At 34.5% G+C, this 24,850-nt stretch overlaps 1 long non-coding RNA gene and 1 pseudogene across 2 annotated transcripts; both read right to left on the reverse strand.

Moving 5' to 3' along the window:
• Nucleotides 1–1,793: 1,793 nt before the first annotated feature.
• Nucleotides 1,794–18,872, reverse strand: LOC111550677. The gene is made up of 2 exons (XR_002734149.2): nucleotides 18,751–18,872; nucleotides 1,794–2,593 (listed from the first exon to the last, which is right to left on the reverse strand). It is a non-coding gene; the product is annotated as an uncharacterized LOC111550677 (long non-coding RNA).
• A 3,842-nt stretch (nucleotides 18,873–22,714) lies between these two features.
• On the reverse strand, nucleotides 22,715–23,147 carry LOC111550676 (annotated as a pseudogene). The gene has a single exon (XR_002734148.3). The product of XR_002734148.3 is annotated as a mitochondrial import inner membrane translocase subunit Tim8 B pseudogene (transcript).
• Nucleotides 23,148–24,850: the final 1,703 nt, after the last annotated feature.

The following is a 24,850-nucleotide window of genomic DNA, read 5'->3' on the forward strand; positions in this document are numbered from 1 at the left end:
TATATTTAATTTCTCCATTAACCACACTGTCACACATGATAGTATTTATTCATTTGATAAATTGACTTAATAATGTTGTTTACACATCTAGGAGTTAAACAAATGGAAATTTTATTCCATCTGCCAGGTAAAACTCCTCTTTGAATTATCTCAGAATGCATCATAGCAGTACACTTTATGATAATTATTAATTAAGTTGAATATTCAACATGGCTCATTGGGTCTTTAAAAAATAACATGTTTAGGGAATTGAAAATTGGTTTTGAATGATTTCTTCCCCTTAGAGAATTATTATATTTTCTGTTAATCACAAATTTAAGAGCCATTGCATAGTTCTTAGGGCTATAAATATTATGCTTCGTTTCTTAATTCAGCCTGACTCAGATGTCTCTCCAAAGAACCAGGCATTTAGATGTAAAGTTTTCAGTAGGGATTTCTTAATTAGCTTTTAATAAGATAAAAATATTAGCACTTGCTTTTTCACTCTTTTTATTCAGATAAAGTTTAGAATGTCCAATATTAAACAATGTGATTATTTATTTTCTTTTTGAGTTCTAAAGAATGTTCCATTAAATTGATAATGCAGGACACAGGAATTTAGTTGTAGAAGATATAATTACTACTCCCAATTTACATAGTTTGTGTGCTTTGAAATAACAGTTCATAGGACATTTATGAAACCTATTTTGATATCTTCATACTTCATTGTACAGGAAAAAATAAATTATTAATGGACAGCAACAACAGAATATATGTGTTTCAATGTTATTGAAAGTGGGTGGCCTTCACTAAATTTAACTTCAATAGAAAGGAGCATGTTCACGTTTCACTGGGTTATTTAACTTGTTGGGCCCATCACGTATATTCAATGGCATCAGATAGAGAAGGTATAATAAAATGTGAGCTATGTAACCTTCCCAAATAATTTACCATGTAGTTAATGTATTACTCAAATTTCCATATATAAATGATTGATATTTTTGCTACTTTCAGCAATGTAGTTCAAATACTTCTTTCCTATTATCCTCCATCTCTCTACCCACCATAAAGATCATAATAAGCTTTACATTATGTTTAGAAGGTCTCACATCCAAACTCCCTCATTCCTTGTGATCCGCTGACTTCAAGTCTAGTGTTCTTTAAAATAAATACGAGTTATTGCATGGTACAAATACATATGCAATAGGACCGTAACGTTAAAAGCAGTAAGGGAATGCAAAATTCCACAGAGGAAGGGAAGAGAGGGAGGCTGAAATAGATAATCTTATCAGGAATTATATGTAAAATGGCTCCTCCCTTGTCCCATTTGATTTATTCTTGGTTTATTGACTTTCCCATCGATCTCTTTGTCTGTTAAAGGAAATTTTTATCATTTCTATGAAAGAGACTTATTTGCCCTTTCTGACTGCATTCTGAAAGAGTTCTTATTAGAATATAAAGGTTAATTAAAACGCAAGTTGTATTTTGATGAAAAAATAAAAAGAAACATTTTCCTTGGCCATCTGTCAACCCTCAATAAAATTTGAGAACATCTTATTACATTTTACTTCAAAGGGGACAATAATGTAAACTGCAAAATGAATAAATGAAATGAAAAACTAAGAGCATGTCTCATCCCACCACATACACATATATCGAAACCATAAGATACAACATAATTATTAACATTCAAATTTGAAAATATGATTCTCTTAGGATTATTTAGTCTTTCTGTAAAAGTTGTTAGTATATACTACGTTTCATTTGCATTTCCTGACGAGAACTGTAATGAACACAAATTATAAAAGGTGATCTCTCATCAATAGTATTTAATGTTTTGAAGAAATAGACCGGTGTACAAAGGGACAGGGAGTTCGTTTCTTTTAATGTGTTTATTATTTCTTACTAGGAGAAGAAATGTAACTATTCTCTTCAAAACCGTTAAAAATCAAGCACTGAGGCAGTCACCCCATCGTTTGCTCCCTATGTTCTGATACCGTTAAGATGAGCTCGAAGACAAATTAACTCTTGATTCAGGGTAAAGGTTTCTGCCAATCCAGTTCTTTTATCATAACCATGAAAAAAAATCACTGAAAATTACTTTATGCAAGTTATGCAGTTCAGAATTGTTTTTCTTGATATTTGATCATTTTGATATATGACTAAGTTTCTGCTAGAGCCTCTAAACCAATCTCTTGACTTCATTTTCTCTTTCATTCTGTAACCAAACCTGATTAATCTTCTCAAAGTACGACTCCAGTCATATTGCTTCCCAGGTTAAAAGGCATCGTTAATGCCTCAATATGAAGGGAAGTCTTCTCTACCCAGAATCTACCTAGAAATCAAAGTCCTTTGTAATTTAGAACCACCTTTGAGAGGATGGTATTTTATAATTGAAGCAAAATACAATGCATTTTTTTCTCTTTCTCCAAATAGATCTGTACTTTTGCTGCTCCATAACTCTGTTCACTACAAGTGTCTGCCTGTGGAAACCCTAGCTACACTTAAACAGCACTTGATCTCAATTGCACATTTCTTGTTGAAAATACTATTGATTTGGAGTTAACAGGAAATTCAAACTCTTTCAGGTACATAAGGAGCCCAGGTTACCGATCTGCCAAAAATGAAACAATGACGTTAAAGATGAAATTAGACATTTGAAATTGACCTATATGAATGTTTATGTTCATTGAGGTGGTCATAATTAAGCATATGGTAAACATTAATACAGTCGAATTACTTCTGTGATTTGGTTACTTCTACTAGTTCCTCCTAGGGGAAGTTTGCTTAGTGGTGGTTTTTCTCCCCTTTCTTCTACACTCTAGATCACTCAACTTAGTTGGTATTTACTTCCCGTGCACCCTCTGGGCTTGCTGGTGGTGGTCAGGCTCATGGCAAAGCCAGAGGTGACTGCGTATGAACTGACGGCAACATGTGGTCTTTGCACCAGGAAGCAGGTAAACGAGGTACTATTGAGTATTAAAGCAGTGCTCCAAGTACCGTGATTCTCTCAGGGTAACCTCAGCCTTCTAACAGTGGCAACCTGGAAGTACTAGACATTTTATCAGCTTTGTGCTCACTGACAACAGAGTCTCTAGTTTACCCAGAAACTTTTCTCTTACCTTTCTTCATATTTCATTGATGTCAATTATTTCGTTATTATTTTGCTAATAGGCTGTGGATTTTTAAATGAAAACATTAAGTAAGTGACAACAACAACAACAAAAACAGTTACTACAAAAGAGATCCAGAAATAAGTAAATTGTGAAGAACAATCACATAATCCTACCACTCAGACAAAAATACACATTACCGATATGGTATATATTCCTAGACTTAAATTTTTTACGTATATACAAGAAAATATATATGTTTTTTATGTATATAAAACATATATATTTTTTACTTTGAAACAAGAAAAAGAAAAAATACATGTAGGTATATTCTATGGTACATATTTTTACTTAGCATTTTCTTTTTTGCACAGAATGTATATAGTAGATATTTTATGTGTCAGTGCATTTAGATCTAAATTGTCATATAATGGCCATATTGCATTTGAGTAGCTCACTGAACAATATGCATTTAATTAATCACCTTTAGTTTGACACTGAGGTAATTTCCACGTTTTTCCTTATTTCCAACCACATTGTGATAAACAGTTTGGTTACTTTTGTGATTATTGTGCCTCAGGTTTTGACCATAAATTAGAAATGATACTGTGTTATGTTCAAAATATTACTTCTCTACTTAATATATCAAATTGTTGCCTCAAAAATCTTAATTTCAAGTGTTCTGTGAAAACTAGAGTACTTAGAATTTTTTTTTAAAGCAGATTATTTGTCACCACCCATGGGGAATCAAATCCAGTAGCTGTAGAGTAAGGCCCAGCTATGCCAGCTATGCTTCTTTCTTCCTTCCTTCCTTCCTTCCTTCCTTCCTTCCTTCCTTCCTTCCTTCCTTCCTTCCTTCCTTCCTTTCTTTCTCTTTCTTTCTTTCTTTATCTCTCTCTCTTTCTTTCCCTTCCTTCCTTCCTTCCTTCTTTCCTTCCTTCCTTTCCCTTTCCTTCTCTTTCCTTCTCTTTCTTTTTGTTTCTTTCTCTCTCTCTCTCTCTCTCTCTTTTCTTTTCTTTTCTTTTTTTTGGGACAGAGTCTCACTCTGTCACCCAGGCTACAGTGCAGGGGCACAATCTCCGCTGACATAACCTCCGTCTCCTAGGTTCAAGCGATTTTCAGGCTTCCGCCTCTCAAATGCAGGCATTACATGTGTGAGCCACTGCCCCCAGACTACATTTCTAAAAGCTATACAGGATGATCCTGATATGCAACCAAAGACCTGGTATTAACATGTTACCCACATATTTTTTTTGTTGTTGCAGAAAAGACAAGGCTCTAAGTATTATGAATGCAGAATCTTATATGAGTAAGTAAAATTTTACCTACTGAATTGCATAACCTTAAACTGTGTCTATTACATATAAAATGAAGTGTGGCACTTAAGTAATAAGATCATACATTTTAGTCAAAAATACCTTTACTAGTCTTAGCTAAATAGTCCACGGAAACACCCACATTGCCCAAGGAAATCTTAATATCTAACTCATTTTTAATGTATAAAATGATTAACATTTATCTATTAATGTTTTATATATTGTTCTTCCAGATTCAAAGGTACTATAAAAATAAAATGATATTAAAAATCACTTTATTGTGGAAAGGGAACACTGACAATTTTCAAATAGTTTTTAAATGTCTGGTCATATTTCCTGATCGTGTTGTTTACATTTGAGGCACAAAGTATTCAGTGCTTGAATCTGTTTTGCCAGGAATCACAGAGTTTATTTGTGCTTTTATGTTACAAAAGAAGGAGTATAAATTAAGGTTGTAGACAAATACTTAAGGTTTAGGCTAAGCAGTTGCACTTACTCCGTAAGTAATAAACATCAATGAAGGTGGATAAACTGGGAAGAATCATAATGATTTGAATCTACATAATAGACAGTTTGGAGTTAATAAAAATAAGACACATGAAAGAATTGAAAAGCAGAATGTTGATCTTATTTTGACCAAAATGAGCTAGGAATATTCATAAGGCAACTAGAAATGTCATTTTTTGTGTGTTTGAATTGCTTTTTCTAAAAATTGAACATTTAAATTTATACATTTGAGAAAAGAAATAATATGCTCAAGAGAAAGAATAGAACATAGCAGAAGGCCTGATGGCCAATTTTGAGAGACAGTCTAACTGTGCCATGAGATGACATCACAGTTTGTGTTTCCTGCTCATTTCATGTTGCACAGAACCAAAGATGATTAGAGAGATTCTCACTGTGGATTTGGGAAGGGAAATATGCACAATGAGCCTAGGACTACCTGGAAGCCATCAAAAACTACTGTGGGGTGTAAAAAAATAGCAGGTTACCCAAATAAACTGCAAATTTACTTACACATATAAATGGGTACACAGATATTTATAGCTGCATTTTTTCACATTGGCCCAAACTTGTAAGCAACCAAAATATCCATCAGTATGTAAATAGATAAACAAACTGGGGTCTATCCAGACAATGGAATATCATTTAGCATTAGAAACAAATGAGCTACATGCTGTGATGGTTAATTTTCGGTGTCAACTTGACTGGATAAAGTTAATCTAGACAGCTGGTAAAGCACTATTTCTGGGTGTGTCTGTGAGGATGTTTCTGGAGAAAATTGGCATGTGAGTCCTTGAACAGAGTGGGAAAGAGCCTCCTTCATGTGGGTGGGCACCGTCCACTTTCCTGGGGACCCAGATAGGATAAAATGATAGAGGGAAGGCAATTTCGCTCTTTCATTTTTGGAGCCGGAGCACCCTTCTTTTCCTGGCCCTGAGCCCAGAACTCCAGTCTTCTCTGGTCTTTAGACTCCAAGACTTGTCCCAGCAGCCCCCAGGTTCTCAGGCCCTCTGCCTCAGACTGAGAGTCACACCCTTATCTTCCCTGGTTTGGAGGCTTTTAGACTTGGACTGAACCACACTGTTGACATTCCTGGTTGTCCAACTTGCAGATGGCTTATCATGGCACTTCTCAGCCTCCATAATCACATGAGTCAGTTCTCCAAATAAATCCCTTCTTATCTATCTATTCATTTATCCATCCATCTATCTGTCAACCTTCTATCTATCTATCTATCTATCTATCTATCTATCTATCTATCTATCTATCTATCTGTCATCTATGTATCCTGTTGGTTCTCTCTCTAGAGATTCCTCACTAATACACATGCCATGAAAATACATAGAGGAAACTTCAATGTATATTACCGAGTGAAAGAAGTCAATCTGAAAAGTCTACACACTGCATGATTCCAACTATGTGACATTCTAGAAAAGACGAAACTATGCAGACAGTGAAAAGATTTGTGGAGGACAGAGGTTGGAGGGGAGAAAGATGAATAGGCAGAGCACAGTGGATTTTTAGGATAGTGAAACCACTCTCTATACTATAATGTGGTCTATGTCATTAAACATTTGTCCAAACCCACAGAATGTAAAGCACCAAGAGTGAAGCCTCATGTGAACTATGTATTTTGGATGACAATGATGTGTCCATGTAGATTTATCAATGAGAACAAATGCACCACTGCTGTGTGGAATGTTGACAGCAGGGGAGGCTGTGCATGGGTAGGGACAGAGGGCTATGGGAACTCTGTCCTTTCTCCTCAAATTTGCCACAAACCTAAACAAAGAATTGTTTATTAATTTTTAGAAAATGTATAGCAGAAAACTTGAATATATTCACTCTGACTCAAGGGAGAGAATTTAAGCATGAACAAAAAAGATTGAAAGCATTAAAAATATCTAAAATCCTTGCATTGATAAAGATTTTTTTTTTTTTTTTTTTTTAAAGAAACAGCTCCTTGTTTTCAACCAGAGTTTGCTAAGGTGCCCATGTACGATTCGGAAAATTGGCAAAATTTGCATTAATCCTGCCATACATCTCTGACTTTTCTTTTAGGTTAACTTCCTAATTTCTGGAAAAGACTCCAGAAGGGATGATAAAATTAGGAAAATACTGTATTGCGATCTGTAATGTAATAATGAATTTAGACCACATTCGATGGATCAGTCAATGATGCAAGCATTAGGTGAAGAGTTGATGGGGAATGTTATGAGAAAAGTTCAGACTGCACATTACCCAGTGATATCAGCATCATCAAAAGAGGCCACGTAGGCATAAGTGCCTCAAAATGGGATGAAATGGGGAGTGTGAGGCATGGCCTCTAAAATTCATCATGTACAGACGTAATTGAACTATTAGCTAATTAACTTTGGAGGTCTAATTGTACTTTTGCAACACCTGGAAGAAACAGAGGAACAAGTTAGCTCATATTAGGAAGAAGCAATAAACTAAATGCAGAAAGTTGGATATTCTTTAGGGCTGGTTTTGATGATTAAAGAAGAAAAAAAATGGAGAGTAAAATAGATATAGGAGACATAACCACCAAAATTAGTGCTTGTGCTTATTTAAATGCTGAATTAAACAAATATGCTGTAAGAAAAATATTTAGATTCAATTGGAAACATTCAGATATGAACCAGATATTAAATGCTATTCAAATAATACTAAGTGATTGAGGTCAAAATTGCTAGGTTAATTCCATATTGTTATGTAAAATTGTAATATCATTTTCATTTAGGACAACATACCGACTTCAGTGGAGAAGTGGTGTGATATCTGGAATTTGCTTTAAAATCCTGCAGCAAAAATCAATTAAAATACATAAATAAGTAAACACAATAAAAACAAGTGGGGTGATTAGTAAACAAGATTAAAAGCATGTTCACAATTATTAAAGCTGGTTTCTAGATATGTGGGTGTTCACTATAATTTTCTCTTTCTTTCTTTCAAAATTTCCATAATAAACAATTAGAAAAAAGTATTCACTTATCTATTTGTTACCTACATCATTAATTTTATCTTCCTTATGAGTTTACTCCTTTTAGCTTATAAACAATCTGCCAGCTCCCCCACTTAATGAAACAACAGCACTTATCTGCTTCTGTAAAAACAAACAAAAAATGCTTTAAAATAGGTAGGTGTCTATATTTGCTTTCTCCTATTTTCTATTCCTCATTCTCTCTCAAACCCACTGCAGTCAGGACTCTTTTCCACCACTTCTCTGAAGCCATGTTTGTCATCATGTTATCAGTTACTGATAACTTTCATATGCGACATTTTCCACTTCACTCAACAATTCTTAATGCATTACACCAATGAACAGCGTATTTGACCCAGTAGAACGTTGTTTCTTCCTCAATATACTTTCATCTCTAGGATTCCTTTCTATTGCGCTGCTTTGGTTTCCCTCATACCTCACTGATCACTTTTGTCTTTGTTGCTGAGCTCTCCTCTGGATGCTGACCTTGGGGAGCCTAGCGATGGCTTTAAATGTCATGTTCATGCTAATGATTGCCAAGTACATCTCATCAGCCCACCACTCTCTCGAACGTCTGAAAAGGTTATCTGTACACCTGACGTTCCTAACTTCATTCTCATAGATAGACATTTCATTCTTTACCTCTCCAGAATTGAATTTCTGGTCTTTCCTCATAAATCTGCTTCACTGGCCAGGCACGGTGGCTCACGCCTGTAATTCCAACACTTTGGGAGGCCAAGGCAGGTGGATCACAAGGTCAGGAGCTCAAGATCAGCCTGGCCAAGATGGTGAAACCTCATCTCTACTAAAACTACAATAATTAGCCTGGCGTGGTGGCAGGTGCCTGTAATTTCAGCTACTCGGGAGGCTGAGGCAGGAGAATCTCTTGAACCCGGGTGGCAGTGGTTGCAGTGAGCTGAGATCTCTCCACTGCACTCCAGCCAGGGCAACAGAGTGAGATTCTGTCCAAAAAAAAAAAAAAAAAAAAAAGCTTCACCTGCCGCCTTTCCTGATTACATTGATGAAAATTATATCCTTTTAATTAGAGTGTCAAATAATTAGAGTTGTTCTTATTTATCTCTTTTTCAGACAGTTCACATCCAATCCATCAGAAAACCCTGATGTCTTTCAAAATATATTTAAAGATGATGTCTTTACGTCACTTTTCCTATTCCCATTGTCCTATGAGCTAAAGATTTTTGGGAAATAGCTTTTAAAGAATCTCCATGGTTCTGCCCTTTCCCTCCTCTCTCCCTCTAGCATACTCAGAATGAAAAAGTTAGCAAAATCTGTTTTTAATATAATCCGATTAATATCAAATCTTCATTCAAAAGCCTATGGATTCGTTTCATTGAGAGGCAAAGCCCAAACCTAGATTGAGATCTGGGTCCTTCTGTCTGTGGCCTTCCCTCCTGTCAATACTGAACCCTGTAAAAGTACGTGGTCCCAGCTTAGGGGTTTTACATTGACCTTGTAAAAGAAAATCCTTAGCCAAATTAAATTTAACAGAGATTAACTGAGCAAAGAACTCTTCACCAATCCAGCAGCCTCTGGAACCAGAGTAGGCTCAGAGAGATTCCAGTACAGCCATGTGGTGGAAGAAGATTCATGGACAGGAAAAGCGAAAAGTCACATAGAATAACTGGTGACAGCTCAGCTTTTCCCTTGTTGGAACACAGCTTGAATGGGTGGTCCCTTCTGATTGGCCAAAGTTCAGTGATTGGCACAACCTCAGTTACGGTCTGCTTACACCTCCATTTAGGTTACGGTTCACTGTGTACAGAGAAACCTTTGGGGTGGACTTAAAATATATAAGGTGGCAGTTTTAGGAGACATTTAATTCAACATCCTATAGTGCAAAATTATTGATGTAAATTACATACGACACTGTCTTTAATATTGACCAATCCAATTACTTTTTAAAAAATTTTTAATACTGAGTTTTACATGAGGTAATCACAAGGTTCAGAGAGATTGAATACTTTTCCAAAGTGAATGTACAACGGAGTCAAAACTTCAATCCGGGTCTTTCTCTGACTCTGGGGTGCATATTCTTACCATTGAATTACACTGCTTCTAATGCAATGATGGAGAAACTGATGCCCCAGTGTTCACAGACATTTGTAAATATGTAAAAAGATCTCCACTAGTTTCATTTTTACTAAAATTGCACAGTTTTATTCACTATGACTAGTATAAATTATTTCCCAGTACTAACCTCTTGTCCTAATCACATTTTAGATTTTACAAACTAATACTGAACATGGTTTTGTCTGAATTCTAATTCTCTGTGCTGAGCATTGCTTGGCTTTTGAAAAAACGTTTCAAATAAATGTAATTAAATAAATTTGAAGCTGTTGCTGATTTTATTTTCCATTTCATTTTCTTTCCAATGTAAATATGTATATATAGTTCTGGAAATTAGTTTATTATTTTCTTCTTACAAATCTTTAATCGAAGGTTTAGTGTGTTCAGGGGATCCACTAGCATGCCACAGGCTGATACATTTAGTTCTAGGGTAGTGTTCTAAGGTCTGCTCTGCTATCTTCATCAGCGTGGTAGTTTACTTTTTTCACTGGAAGTAAATGCAGTTTATATAACCCATTCATGTCACCGACAGTGGCCAAATACTTCAAATTGTGCCGTACATTTTACAGTCTCAAAACTTTGTGAGCGTAACATGAAGTGAACATTTGCTTCTGAAGGTCCCTAGCATGCCCTTATCTGTGTGATAATCCGTGGGTGGCCAACAATACCATGCTAACGTATTTCTAACAGTGTGCAGCATATACAACATTTCTTAATAACTCAAGATTGCTACTACCTTATTAAAATGTAATGTAGGGTTTTATTCCTGTTACAGTTAGCTTGAAATCATGCTTACAATCATGGGTAATTTCACTGGCAAATGTATTTAAAATAAGAATTTAAATGTCTCATAATTCAAAAATCTATCGAATTTGGAAAATTCTATGTGTGAATTTCTTATATCAACATAACAGGCTAAGATAAGGGTAACTATTCTGTCCTCTGACATTAATGAAGAAGTTCAGACTTGCTGTTTGAGGCACTTAATTAAGGAACCTTTCCATATCCTCCAGTGCAATACTCAAGCAGTGTCTCATGCAAGAAGCAAACTCCCAATACTCTTGTTTCTGCCCTTAACTTTCCTTTGTTCTGTAAAGTTGAATGGTTTGACTTTCATCTTAGCAAATGCAAATATTCTAAGCCAAAGTTCATGTCTCTACGATTCATTGGGACACCAAAATGAAAACAACTTATCTGAGTAACGACACATACAACCACTTAAAATTTGGTGTCTGACCCAAAAATCAATTCCGGATTAATGAGTGACAAGAGTCAGATCAAACTCTGTTCCTTATTTGCTTGGGTTTAATATGATTTTCCCAAGTTCAGTTCATGTAATGATAAATTATTGACTAACTCCGAGGGCCCTGCTAATAGAAGTTGTATTGCTACAAAACCTACTTCACATGGTTCTCACGGGGCACTTTTCTGGGAGTATACACACTAATGGAATTGATTTTTCTACTGGCCTTAAGGATGAGTCGTTATTGGAGTACTTGGTGCTCTCAAAAATTATGCAGTCCTTATTTCTGGCCAGGGTCTTGATGAAACATTTTGCTTCTTGGTTTCAGTTTGTATAGTTCACCACTTATTCTACCACAGAGTCTACTTTAGTCCTTCCACACTGCATGTTCATTCACTGTGGACCTGAAGGGAACACAGCTGCTCTTTTATTAGTGCATGCAAACATAATGACATAATTTTTTTAAAAAGCAATAAAATACCCTTGGACAAGTTTACCAAGAAATTTTCAAGCACTCCACTAAGCAAAGAGACTTTGACAATAAATCTACCTATTGGCTTTACATCTGATGTTATTTTCTAGATTGCTACACACAGGTGGATTAAGGATTATCTAACAGTGATTTATAAATTGAACCTAACACATCATTCTTAAAATTCAACTAATGTCATCCCTAAGAAGTTGCAATAAAAATGTCCTTTGCATTTGATATTATTTTGATACTTGATTTCAGTACTCCAGAAGTACTAGTATGGCACAAATTCTATTCTGGTATGGTATTATAGCGTGAATTCTACTTTAATCTATTTCTTGATATTTATTATTACAAAATATTTAACTGTTAATAGTAAAAAAATTATGATTACTTTTAATCTTATTCGTAAGAAATCACTATTATTAATGACCAGGTGGGTAGTGTCCTGGATTTTTATATCCATTTACAGACACATATTTTGTTGTAAAATATAAGAATATGCTCTCTGAATTATCCCAAAGTTTTTTTTAAAAGTGCATTGCATATACATTTTCCCATCTGCTATTTTATTCTTTAAATAACTGCAGACTATGACCTGTTACATGCAGGTATTCATTTATAAATGTATACAAATTCCTTAACTTTATGTGACAAGATTGACAAGATTGTTTCCAACTTAAAAATATTATTGTAAATAATGCTGTAAAGAACATTCTCCTGCTTAATTTTCATCTATTTTTACATGATAATTTCCTAGAAGTAAAATTTCCAGGTCAGAGGATATTAAAAAAGTGTATATATTATTATTAGTGATCTATTGTATGCTAAAATTGTTGAGCCCATTTATAATCTCATCTGTAATATATTAACCATATTTTAGCTAATGTTTGCATAGTATTTCTTACTCCAGTCATAACTTTCATCCTTTTCGTACCCCGATTATTAAAGTGTATACAATTCACATACAACAGGTTTTCAAATTTAATTAAACTATTTAATCCATTTATTGTTAATGTAATGACAAATATAGTGTGTTTAAATCTGTCATCTAATATTCATTTTCAATGCTCTTTAACTTCCACTTTCATTCTTTTTTTTTCTTTCAGACATTTTATTTTGAATAAATAAAGAAAAAGTCAGCTGGGCGCGGTGGCTCACGCCTGTAATCCCAGCGCTTTGGGAGGCTAAGGCGGGTGGATCACGAGGTCAGCAGATGGAGACCATCCTGGCTAACACGGTGAAACCCCGTCTCTACTAAAAATGCAAAAAAAAATTAGCCAGGCGTGGTGGCGGGCGCCTGTAGTCCCAGCTACTCGGGAGGCTGAGGCCGGAGAATGGCGTGAACCCAGGAGGCGGAGCTTGCATTGAGCCGAGATCGCGCCACTGCACTCCAGCCTGGGCGACAGAGTGAGACTCCATCTAAGAAAAAAAAAGAGAGAGAGAAGAAAAAGTGAATTTTTTTACTTTTTTATTTTCCTTTAGTTATATATTTATATATTTATAAGACAGTGGTTAGTAGTATTTTTTCTTTAAATGAAGGTATGGTATCTTCGTTTCTTTGTTCCTGTTTTTTGTTGTTGTTGTTATTGCTTGTAGAGATAAGGATCTCTTTATGTTGCTCAGGCTGATCTTGAATTCTTGACCTCAAGTGATCCTCCCACCTCAGCTTTCCAGGGCACTGGAAGTATAGATGTAAGCTACCACACCCAGCCTGGATGCTTTAAATATCTCCTCTTTCTCTTTGTTCTTTTGCAGCATCTCACTCAATATTTCTAGATATGGTTTTCTTCATATTTATTTATTTATTTTTGTTTAGTTTATCAAGGCACAATTTGCATACAGTAAATACACTGATTTTAATGTACAACTCAATGATATTTAGTAAACTTAGGGAGTTGTGCAGCTCATACTAGAATTCAGGTTTAGAACATTGCTATTACCTCAAAGAAATCCCTCATTTGCAGTCACTTCCCATTTCTAGCGCCATTCCTAGGCACCACCATCGGTGTTGCCATAGATCTGTGACCTTGCTTTAGTTTGTGGCCCTTTGTGACTCTGGGACTTGATATTGTTCCGATGTTTTAGAAACTTATTGATCATGATCAGATAGTGTTTCTGATCTATTCTCTCATGGTTGCTTTTCTTGGATTCCAAATTTGCACTATGTTCCATCTATCCTGTTTTCTTTTAGATTTTCCTTCTAATCTACTTTTCATAATTTACTCATTTCTGGGCATGAACGTTCTTTTTTTTCCTCCCATGCATTTTGAGCCCAGTGAAAACTCTAATTAGCTTCTTAGACTCATCTGCTGCTTTCTGTTAGGCTTCTCATCCTCTAGGCTCTGAGAAATTTGCAGATACACTGAGGGAAACGTGGCACCAAATATTGGGCTTCCATGGCTATACTTGCCAAGTTTGGCATCTTCACTCTCAAGGTTGTCTGCCCTGGGAGCCAAAAGTTGTAATTTTTGTCTCTGCAATGCTGTGCAACTCCCAATGACCCTCATCAGCTTTTATCCTGGTAGCTGCTACCTTTTTCTCTTACCTATTTCTCAACCAAATAAAGAAAATTAATGTAAGAATTCTGAGTCATAGCTCCTTGTATCACATCAACAGTGATTACAATTTTTAGCTCGTGAAGAAAATTACCATGATTGCTCTCCTAAAAATAATTCATTATTCACTTACTTTTCAGGACACTTGCAGGAGATCTGTATTTGGCTAAAATGTTGCTAATTTTTCTACTTTATAAAAAAGATTGTCAACTTGAAAAATATCAGTTCTTGAAATATCTTCAAAATTTGTCAAGTTCAATTGATTTTTTTGAAGTGTTTCATTTATCCTGGAATCTTATATTATTTCAGGTACAATAGATTATACTTTATGGTTGAAAACATATTTTTTTATTTTGTATTACTCCGTATACTGTTTTGCCTGCCATAGAACAGTTATTCCTTCATAACTGATTTCTTTAGAGCCATCACCATGTTCTTACATTAACGTACTGGTAAGGGAAATTTTTCCATTTCTCAAAAAGATTTTAATCAGTTCTTATTTTTAGTTAAAAATAAACATAACTTTTGTAAAGATTAAGAAAATAGCATAAATTACTGGCACGTAGAGAAACTTTCATATAACTATAAATATTAAAAGATGCCATATATCGAATCTTGTGCTTGTTCAGTCACATTCTAAGTAACAGTATTCACTTAAGAAGGCAGATTCTGTATTTTCTGGGCCACTTTTGATCAATTTGTGCCTCAAAGTTTGCCTGCATGGAAATGGCAGCAAATTTTCTCACTGCAGAGTTTTCATAATCTGCTATTTGGATGAAAACTAACAGCATACATCACTTAAGTTTAAAATACAACATGTTGCACTGATAAAACATCCTGTTCTAGTTTCGATTGCCACTTAACATGTCATCCTGAATTTAGGAGTTTAAAACTATGGTGAATGTATTCTTATGATCTGGTGGGTTAGAAATTGAGGAAGGTCTTGTCAATTTCCTTGTTCTGTCTGGTGTTAAATGGTTTTCTGCTGATAGTTGGGGGCAGGGCCACATTGTTCAAGATGATTCCACTGACAGGCTTGCTACCTTGATGGGAAAGGTACCCCTGACTGCTATCTCTCTCCCTCCATGTAGTTTCTGAGCTGCTTCATGAGGGTTCTCTAATAGAGCAGTCATATTCTCTGCATGACATCTCTAAGCTTAAGACCAGCATGGGAACTGCCACTCTTCAAAAAGGCTATTTCCAGAAATGGTGTACCACTCTTTCCATTTTACCTTAGTATCAGAGAAGTCATAGGCAAGACTAAATTCAAGGAGAACAGAAATATATCCCACAATTCAAGGAGAACAGAAATATATCCCACTTTTTAATGGGAGGATTGTTACATTATATTTATTTGTTTAATACAATCTGTATAAATCAGCATTATTACTAATACTATTAATGCTAGCAAATACACTCCACTGCATTTTCTCATAATTTTAAAACCTTTTCTCTAAATGCATACCAATTCAGGAAGGCTATTATTGCTATGTTCAGCCCAAAGCCTTTTTTTCCAGAAATTATAATAATTTCTTCCTGATTGTTATGAGCATTTTTATATTATCAGTAATTCAAATGTGACCCACCTGTTTTTCTCTAAGTGTTCCTATGGTTTGATTATTTGAGATATTATAATTTGTTTCCTGAATTTGTCATATTTTACACAAAGCAGACATTCCATAGACATTTTAACAAGTAGCATTTCTCTCATCATTCTTCTTTATATTTTGTGTCTTGTTTGGTTTGGTTCTATAGATTTATAGAAAATATGATAATATTGGATTATGTGATATTTGTGTAATACTATTAAATCAAAGAACTGATAAGCCAGTGACCAGAATGAGTTAAATTGTTGCCTAATAAACTTCACTTACATGAGGGAGTAGTTAATAAATAGAATAATTCTGAAGGCCTATAAAATTAGTTGGGAGAACTAGATACATATGTAGGTTGGACTAAGGCTGAATTTATAATCAATGCTCCTTGGAAAAGCAGATACACATTGGAGTTAGGTATATATTTAGAAATGAAAACATTCCTATGGTAGTTTTATGTGATTAAAAAATATAGAACTTCAATTTGAAATCTTCTATTTTATAATAATTTGCCAGACTATAGAAAACAACTATCAGAAGTAAAACATGTATAATATCTACAGGGATAATTAATTTCTTAAGCGTATATTTCAAAGTCACATCACTGTAATATTGATGCAAAGTAGAATTCTTGGGGAAAAAACACCATCAAATATTTGTATCTTTATCACATCATCACTTTGATCACTGAATCATTGTCAGCTGATATATCTAGCTAATGATAGAACTTCTGTAGAGGTCTTCCAATTTAGAGATTTTTCTGAGAAAAGGGAATAGGAGATTCTAAATTCTTAATAAGGTCAATCCAATTATTAACATGAAAAAGAATCACTGTTCAACCTAATCAGGAAGCATATTCTAGTATTATAAAAGTGGCTTAGAGCTTTTATATATATATATACACACACCTAGAGTGTATATATACACACACACAAATATGTAGCCCCATTAGTAAGCTTCCAATAAAAGAGTGAAATAATAGTAGTGCTAATTTAATGGGGAAAACCAAATGAAGAATGTACGATCATGTACCCTTAACAGATGTCCTAATTAAATGTCATTAAGGAGACTATTAGGTGAATTAAAATTGAGCCTTTCATTTACTACCAAAAATATATCCATTAATTTAAAATGGAGCTGTTATATAGGCTGGAATATCCACCTGTGAAATAGAAAAGTAGGTCTGAATTGTCTGGAATCAGTGTGTCATGCTCATTACACTTCTAGGTCACTAAGGGGACATTGGATATCTAATACTGATAGCTGAAATTTTTAAATGGAGAATAAGGCACACTAGTTTTCACAAAGTTTCATGAAGATTTATACATAGTTCACAGTATCTTTGAGGATGTTTTAAAATTTGTTCTTTGATACAAAATAAAGTATTAAACTATACAGATTTTTTTTTCATTTTTAATGATAACTTCCTGTGGAAACACATTTTAAAAGAATAATAATTCAGTTTTTTAGGTCAGCATTTTTCAAACTAGGAAGCAAGCCATAAACCTGTTAAGCCCTCTGGGATATTAGAGGCATGTATTTTTCTTTTTTAACAGGGATTTTTATAATATCAAGCGTGACATACAAAGCAGCAATTAATGCATTTTTCCCAGTGCTGCTTGGTTAATACTATACAGAGAAACATCGGAGCAGTATTAGTGTTCCTAATATTTACCTATATTTACCAATAAATTTCTTGTAATTAGATACAAGAATGACAAAATATAGTAGCAAACTCAAAACCTTAGCCAGGCACAGAGGTACATTCCTGCAGTCCCGGTTATTTGAGACCTGCGGTGGGAAGACTGCTTGAGCCCATAGATGCGTTGCTGTGTTGCTCAAGCAGGCCAGGCTGTGCAACATAGCAACACATCTCTTAAAACAAGACAAAAAGATACTTCTTAATCTTGTAAATGTGTTTATAGAATTCCCTTTTGTGTTCAGTCCACCTGTACTTGTCCGTTTAGCTAATGTCCAGTTGATTTGTGTTAAATTCTCTAAGGGAAGGCTCCCCATTTAACCAATCAGAATAGGTGAGGCCCAAGCATCCTTCCGTTCCATACCTCCAAACTGGTGCCTAACCTAGGATCCAACGATGCTTCTGGGGATTACACAAAAGGAGTCAAACTGGGGAAGATTTTAGGATAAAGTTGCATTGCTATAAAGCTGTAATAGAGGCAGGCGGATCACGAGGTCAGGAGTTCGAGATCATCCTGATCAACATGGTGAAACCCTATCTCTACTAAAAATATAAAAATTAGCTGGGCGTGGTGGCGCACACCTGTAATCCCAGCTACTCAGGAGGCTGAGGCAGGAGAATTGCGTGAACCTGGGAGGTGGGGGTTGCAGCAAGCCGAGATTGTGCCACTGCACTCCAGTCTGGGCGACAGAGCCAAACTCCATCTCAAAAAAAAAAAAAAGCAGTAATAAACTCTACAAGTGTGAGAACATAAAAAGCAGAGAGATCTTCAAAAGAATGAATCTCCTTAAGCCTGAAGGTATAAATATTTTAATTATATAATCCCTAAATCTCCTAATACATCACATTCAATATGTGTTTTTAGAGTAGATTCTTGTGCTGATTAACAAACATACCTATGGTTAACTAATGAGCCATTGAACATAGAGGTCTGCTTTACATGATTTGTGATTATGATACTCCTCCTTCTAACTTACAGCAAGTTCTTTCTCTGGGAATCAGTTTGTCAATATATGTAATCAATTATTAAATGGAGTAAGACTCCAAGCACTAGCAGGGGACCTCTCTATTTTTCTATAGTTACATTCTTCAAACTTGCTCTTTCCAATCGTCTTTCACTACCATTTAACAGCATCTGGGCATAACCAAAGCTTTCTTTTCATTTTCAGGACTCAGTATCTTTCAGAACCACTGTCTTACTTCCCCTTCACAAACTGTCTCCCTTTCTCCCAGCTCAGGCCTGGCTCTGTCCGGACTGCTGGCTCTCACTTCCTTTCTCACTCTTCAGTTTCTCCTTCTTGAACAACAGGTCTTCAAGGTCTCTAGGGAAGAAGGAATAGACTTCACATAAAAGACAAAATAAGTCTTTATTTGATAGGTGTAAAATATATTTTTCTTAGTTAACAACCACAATGAATAGTTCAGAAGTCAATATTTCTGGATCCCTCAGGAGCCAAAGCACTTGATTTTAATGCAGTTGAATTTATGTTAATGTCCTTTCATACAGACTACATTTATTATTTTTTCATTGAAGAAATCCTATCTAAAGTTATAACAGTGTCTTTCCACATTGTCTTTGAAAATGTGCTTTTTGCAATGGATTTTTAATACACATTAATAGACATTAATTTTGGCACTAGTTTGATTTTTTTTCCCATGTGGATTCTGAATTGACTCAATAACATTCATTTTACAGGCTGTATTTGTCTACTCTCTTGAAATCCAAGTTGAAAATGTAATGGAGTGTATTTGTCATTAATCAAGATTTAATTTGTGCTTTGTTCCTTTTGGACTCTTTATTTTCCATCCATTTGACTATTCCTGTTCTAATACCCCGTTACCTTAATTCTTAAACAATGACACATTAATTCTTGATATAGATTAAGAAAAATCACCTCATCTTGATTTATTCTTAGTCATTTGCATTTCTACATACATTTTAAAATATTCTTGTCAATTTGTATACAATCACATACACTTGTGTATGTGGACTTTCACAAGATTTTTTATAGGAATTGCATTGGATCTATAGATCAATTTGATTAGAAGTCATATTTTTAGAGAAAGGGAAAGAGGTATGTGTATTATATATATAATATATGTATTATATAATATATTATACATATATAATATATAACATATAATATATATAATACATATATAATAGATAATACATATATAATATATAATACATATAATAGATAATACATATATATTATATATTATACATAGATAATACATATGTAATACATATATATAATAGATAATACTTATATATATATAACACACACACACACACACACAGATTATTTAAGTAGTTGGCTCACTGAATTTTGGAGACTGATAAATTCAAAATCTGCAGGCCAGGCCAGCAGGCTGGATGCCTGCGCAAGGAAGAGCGGATGTCATTGCTGGAGTCCTAAGGTCCTCTTCCTAGGGGAGGTCTGTCTCTTTCTTAAGCCTTCAGCTCATGGCATGAATCTCACTCACGTTATGGAGGGTACTATACTTTGCTCATATTCTACCTATGTGTTAATTGCATCTAAAATACCTGCGCAGCACCATGTAGACCTGTTTCACCAAATTTTTATCTGTGTACCGTGGGCTAAACAAGTTTACACATAAATTAACAATCCTGTATAATACAGTTTGGCTGTGGGTCTCCACCTAAATCTAACCTTGCCTTGTAATAATTTCCATGTGTCACGGGAGGGACCCAGTGGGAGGGAACTGAATCATGGGGGCGGGTCTTTCCCGTGTTGTTCTCTGTTAGTGAGTAAGTCTCACGAGATCTATCATCAGATTTATAAAAGCTGTCTCTTGCCTGCCACCATGCAAGATGTGACTTCGCTCCTCCTTTGCCTTCTACCATGATTGTCAGGCTTCCCCAGCCATGTGGAACTGTGAGTCTATTAAATCTCTTTCCTTTATAAATTGAATTACCCAGTCTCAGGTATGTCTTTATTAGCAGTGTGAGAACAGACTAATACACAGTATATGGTTATATATAGTTTTATATGGATACAGTTGTATAACTGTTTAACCTTATAATTACATACAGCTGTATAATTGTATTTCACACACACCTATCTGTAAAACTATATACATTTTTTAAAACAAGATTTTTATTTTGCTTTACCATCTTCATTAGTTCTAATAACCTATCAGTCAACTTGTTTTTTATATGAACAACCATGTTATCTATAAGTTTGATTTATTACTTTTTAATCTTTTCATTACACAGATACAATTGACTTATTCCTGACCTCTAACAAATAAGATTTCAATTTGACCACTAATTTATGACATTTGTGATAGATTTTTTGTGATAACCTATTTTAGTTTAAGGGATTTTTCTTCTATAGTTTATATGTTATTTTAAATAATTTATTCCAAGTTATATTAAATGCTTTTCAGTACCTACTGATGTAATCTCTATTATAATTTGATTTAGTGAATTCATTCTAATAATATACAATCTTGCATTCTTAATAGGAAACTAATTAGTTTTAACATATTACCAATTTATTATACGTTGCTGGATTCATCTTACTAACTTAGGTTTCAGATATTTACATTTATATTCATGAGTAGATGGAGCCTACGTTTGAAATCTCATACTGTTTTTTAAGTTTTTCCATTAAGCATTTAAGTAAAATAAAAATTATTGAGAAGCATTTTCTCTTTTTCTATTCTCTTGAAGTATATGGATTTTGGAAGCACAATTAACCCTTAAACAATGTGAAGTTTAGGGGAGCTCTGACCTCTTCTACAGTTGAAAATCCTTGTGTAGGCTCTGAATCCCTAAACACTTAATGACTAATAGCCAACTGTTGACTGGAAGCCTTACCAATAACAATAAACAGTTAACACGTATGTTATATGTTATGTGTATTATATACTGTATTCTGTCAATAAAGTAAGCTAGAGAAAAGAAAATGTCATTAAGAAAACATAAGTGAAATAAAATATATATGTTTCCTGTTTATTAAATAGAAGTGGATGATTTTGAAGGTCTTCATCCTCATTGTCCTCATGTTGAGTAGACTGAGATAGAGGAAGAGGAAGGATTGGGCTTTCTGTCTCTGAGTTGCCAAAGGCAGAAGAAAATCTGCGCATAAGTGGATTTACACAGTTCAGACCTGTGTTGTTCAAGGGTCAAATGTATTTGCTTACAGAAAATCTGGAAGAATTTGCCTGTATAACCTGCTGCATGTTGTTTTGCATGTGTGAGGTTTGGAGAAGTAGAATAAATTTAATTTGTGGCTGTAGGAGTATTCAGGCTTTTCGTTTCTGTTTTTCCCTAACTTCTTATATTGAACAATTTAGAACTTAAGTGTGAGTTGGATAAGCAGTAAAATGTATAATTGCCTTCACCTCAATTCTTCAATAGTAGGCATTTAAAAATATATTTCCATTGTGTATGTGCTTTCTGAACCATTTGAAAATAAATTGTAGACCTTGTGACATTACGTTCCTAAAACTTCAGCAAGTATCCACTAAAAATGCCATTTTCCTATATAACCACAATAACATTATCAACACTAAATGTTTAACCTTGAGTTAGCAATACATAGCTCATATTTTTTCAAAATTGAAAATATCTTTAAAAGTTATATTTTTCAATCATGGATCACACATGACAGTTTGTTATCAACTTTCTTCAATTTTTGTCCTGGAACACAAACCTACATTTTTAAAAATGTTTCATGACATTGATATTTTTGAGGTGCCTAGACTAGTATAGACTGCTGCACAATTTAGATCTTTTATAACTGTTTTCTCATGGAAAAAAGTGTTAAAGATATTATTTTTGTGAAAATATTCTTCATATGTAGTATTGAGAGCCTCTCAATTCATAGCATCTGGAGGGTGTTAATGTCACTTTGTCCCAGTAAAATGATGTTATGTTGATCACTGTGCTAATGTGTTGTCCATCAGACATTTACATTGCAAAGTTCCTTTGTAATTATCAGGCTGGTACTTTGTAATTATAAGATGATACTTTGAGATCCTGTTCCCTAATACACCTTCAACTGATGGTTTTAACACTTATTAACAATCCCTTTCTTTATCAATTACTCCATTAATAGTTGTAAAAGGGTTGGTACAATACTCCTATTCTGTTTTTTTCTTTTTTACATGGAGTTAGTTGGAATTTTTCTTTTTTTTTGAACATTTCATCTTTTACTTTTTAGCACCAACAGACTTGATAACAGCCTGATGCTGATCTTGACAATGGGTTGACAGCCTTCCCCCACAGGCCCTTAAGTCTGCTTAATAACAAGTCCTTTGCTTCTGTCATTCTCCTGGGGGATGGCCGACTGCCCTCCTTTCTGTACAATCTGGGCAAACCGACTGGTGATGGCAAGAGTGGTGTCAATGAAGCGGTCTACACAGCTGGAGAGACAATTTTCAGTGCGAGAGTCTAGGCGATTCCCTGGCTTCTCCACACATTTATCCCAACATAACTCCATGAAGTGATGCACCTGTGCAGTAAACTGCACCTTCTGCTGTTCGGCAGCCACCAGGCGCTGCAACTCAGCTTCATCGGCTTCACCCAGCTCCGCCATTGTTTGCCTCAGGCTCGCCACTTTCCGACAACCGTGTTTGCGCAAGCGCGACGGGGGTGCCCCCTGGAATTTTTCTATGTAACACATTCTTTCCTACCTCTTCCCCTCTCTTGACTCTTTATGAGTCAGTGTGAACTCAGGCATTTAGAAAGAAAGAAATCATTGTTATCAGTATTCTTTCTGATATTCCAATATACTCAAATTTGGCCACTGTGAGACTCTCCAAGCTAGTTCCTGTTTGCTTTTGAAACTACACCATCTGTATATTTGTACTTTAATTCTTTCTGCCAAAACAAGATGTTGAGACTCACAAACTTTCTCTGCCCCCTATGTAGATGCAGACATTTTAACAAGAAGCCATGTGTCCTTTTAGTGAGGAATGGTATTTAAAAAGTCAAGATCTGGACACTATCTGGGATCTTTGAGTCCACATTTTTCTGTGCACCAAGATTAGAAACATATTTTATTTTATGATGTTATAAGTTAATATTGATATCTCAAATTCAAACCTAATGCCACAGTGCTCTCTTTTTCTTTTTAAAATTTCATATTGATATCTTTCTACTCCCATAGTTACAACCTTAATTCCCATCAACATCAACGTATTTTCTCATTTACTCTGTCCTACATTAGTTTCAGGGATTCAAAAAATAATTGTAGAATTTCCACAAAATACTTTTTAAAAAAAAAAAAAACCATTAGATGAAGTTAAATACTCATTGCAGTCCTTTATATCTTATAATACTTCATGAAAATATGTATCCCAAATTTATTTGACTTTGTTAATTTTTTAGTGAAAGTAAATTATCAATTTTTTATCTCTACTGATCTATTTTTATTCAATTTTAGATTTTCTTTAAAAATATTTTTGCTCTTTCTTTATTGATTATATAAAGCATTCATACAATCCAGGATCAACTATACATACACATAGTTTGGCATATTTATATAATAGATTATATATTTATGTGCTAAGATAATGAATCAGTCTAAATGTCCATCAGTGTATGAATGAATAAAGAAAAAGTGATATATATATAGAATGGAATACTATTTAGCCTTAGAGAAGAAGGAAAACATTTCTTTTGCAACAATATGGATGAACCTGTAAGACATGATAGTAACAGAAATAATCCAGGCACAGAAAAACAAATACCCTGTGATTTCACTTCTGTGTGGAATCTAAAATGTTGAACTCATAGAGTAGAAAGTAGAGTGATGGTTACTAAGAGCTGAGAGATGGAGAGAGGAGTGGGGAGATACTGGTCAAAGGATACACAATTTCAATTACACAGAAGGAGTAAGTTCAAGAGATCTAGTGCATAATATACCATAGCCACTAGAGTTAATAACAATGTATTGTATTCTTGAAATTTGCTTTAAAAAGTAGATAGTATAATCAGTATTATCGCCACAATTTTTTATAAATATGTGAGGTAATGCAGATGTTAATTAATTCAATTTAACCATTTCATAATGTGTACATATTTCAAAGCATCATATTGTACAGGCTATATGAAGTTGATATTTGTCAACTCAAATAGAATAATTAATCCATGCACATTAATTAAAAAAAAATACACAGTAAGCATAAATCGCTTAGTCAATCCTGAAGAGCATTGTTGAGTTCATCATATTCTATTAACGTATAATGTGTCACAGGTCCATTAAAGTCACCCCTTGTATTCTGTTTTATTTTATTCCGTTTATTTTACTTTTTGTTTCTT

Source organism: Piliocolobus tephrosceles, chromosome 18 (genome assembly GCF_002776525.5).
Source record: "Piliocolobus tephrosceles isolate RC106 chromosome 18, ASM277652v3, whole genome shotgun sequence".
NCBI lineage: Eukaryota > Metazoa > Chordata > Mammalia > Primates > Cercopithecidae > Piliocolobus > Piliocolobus tephrosceles.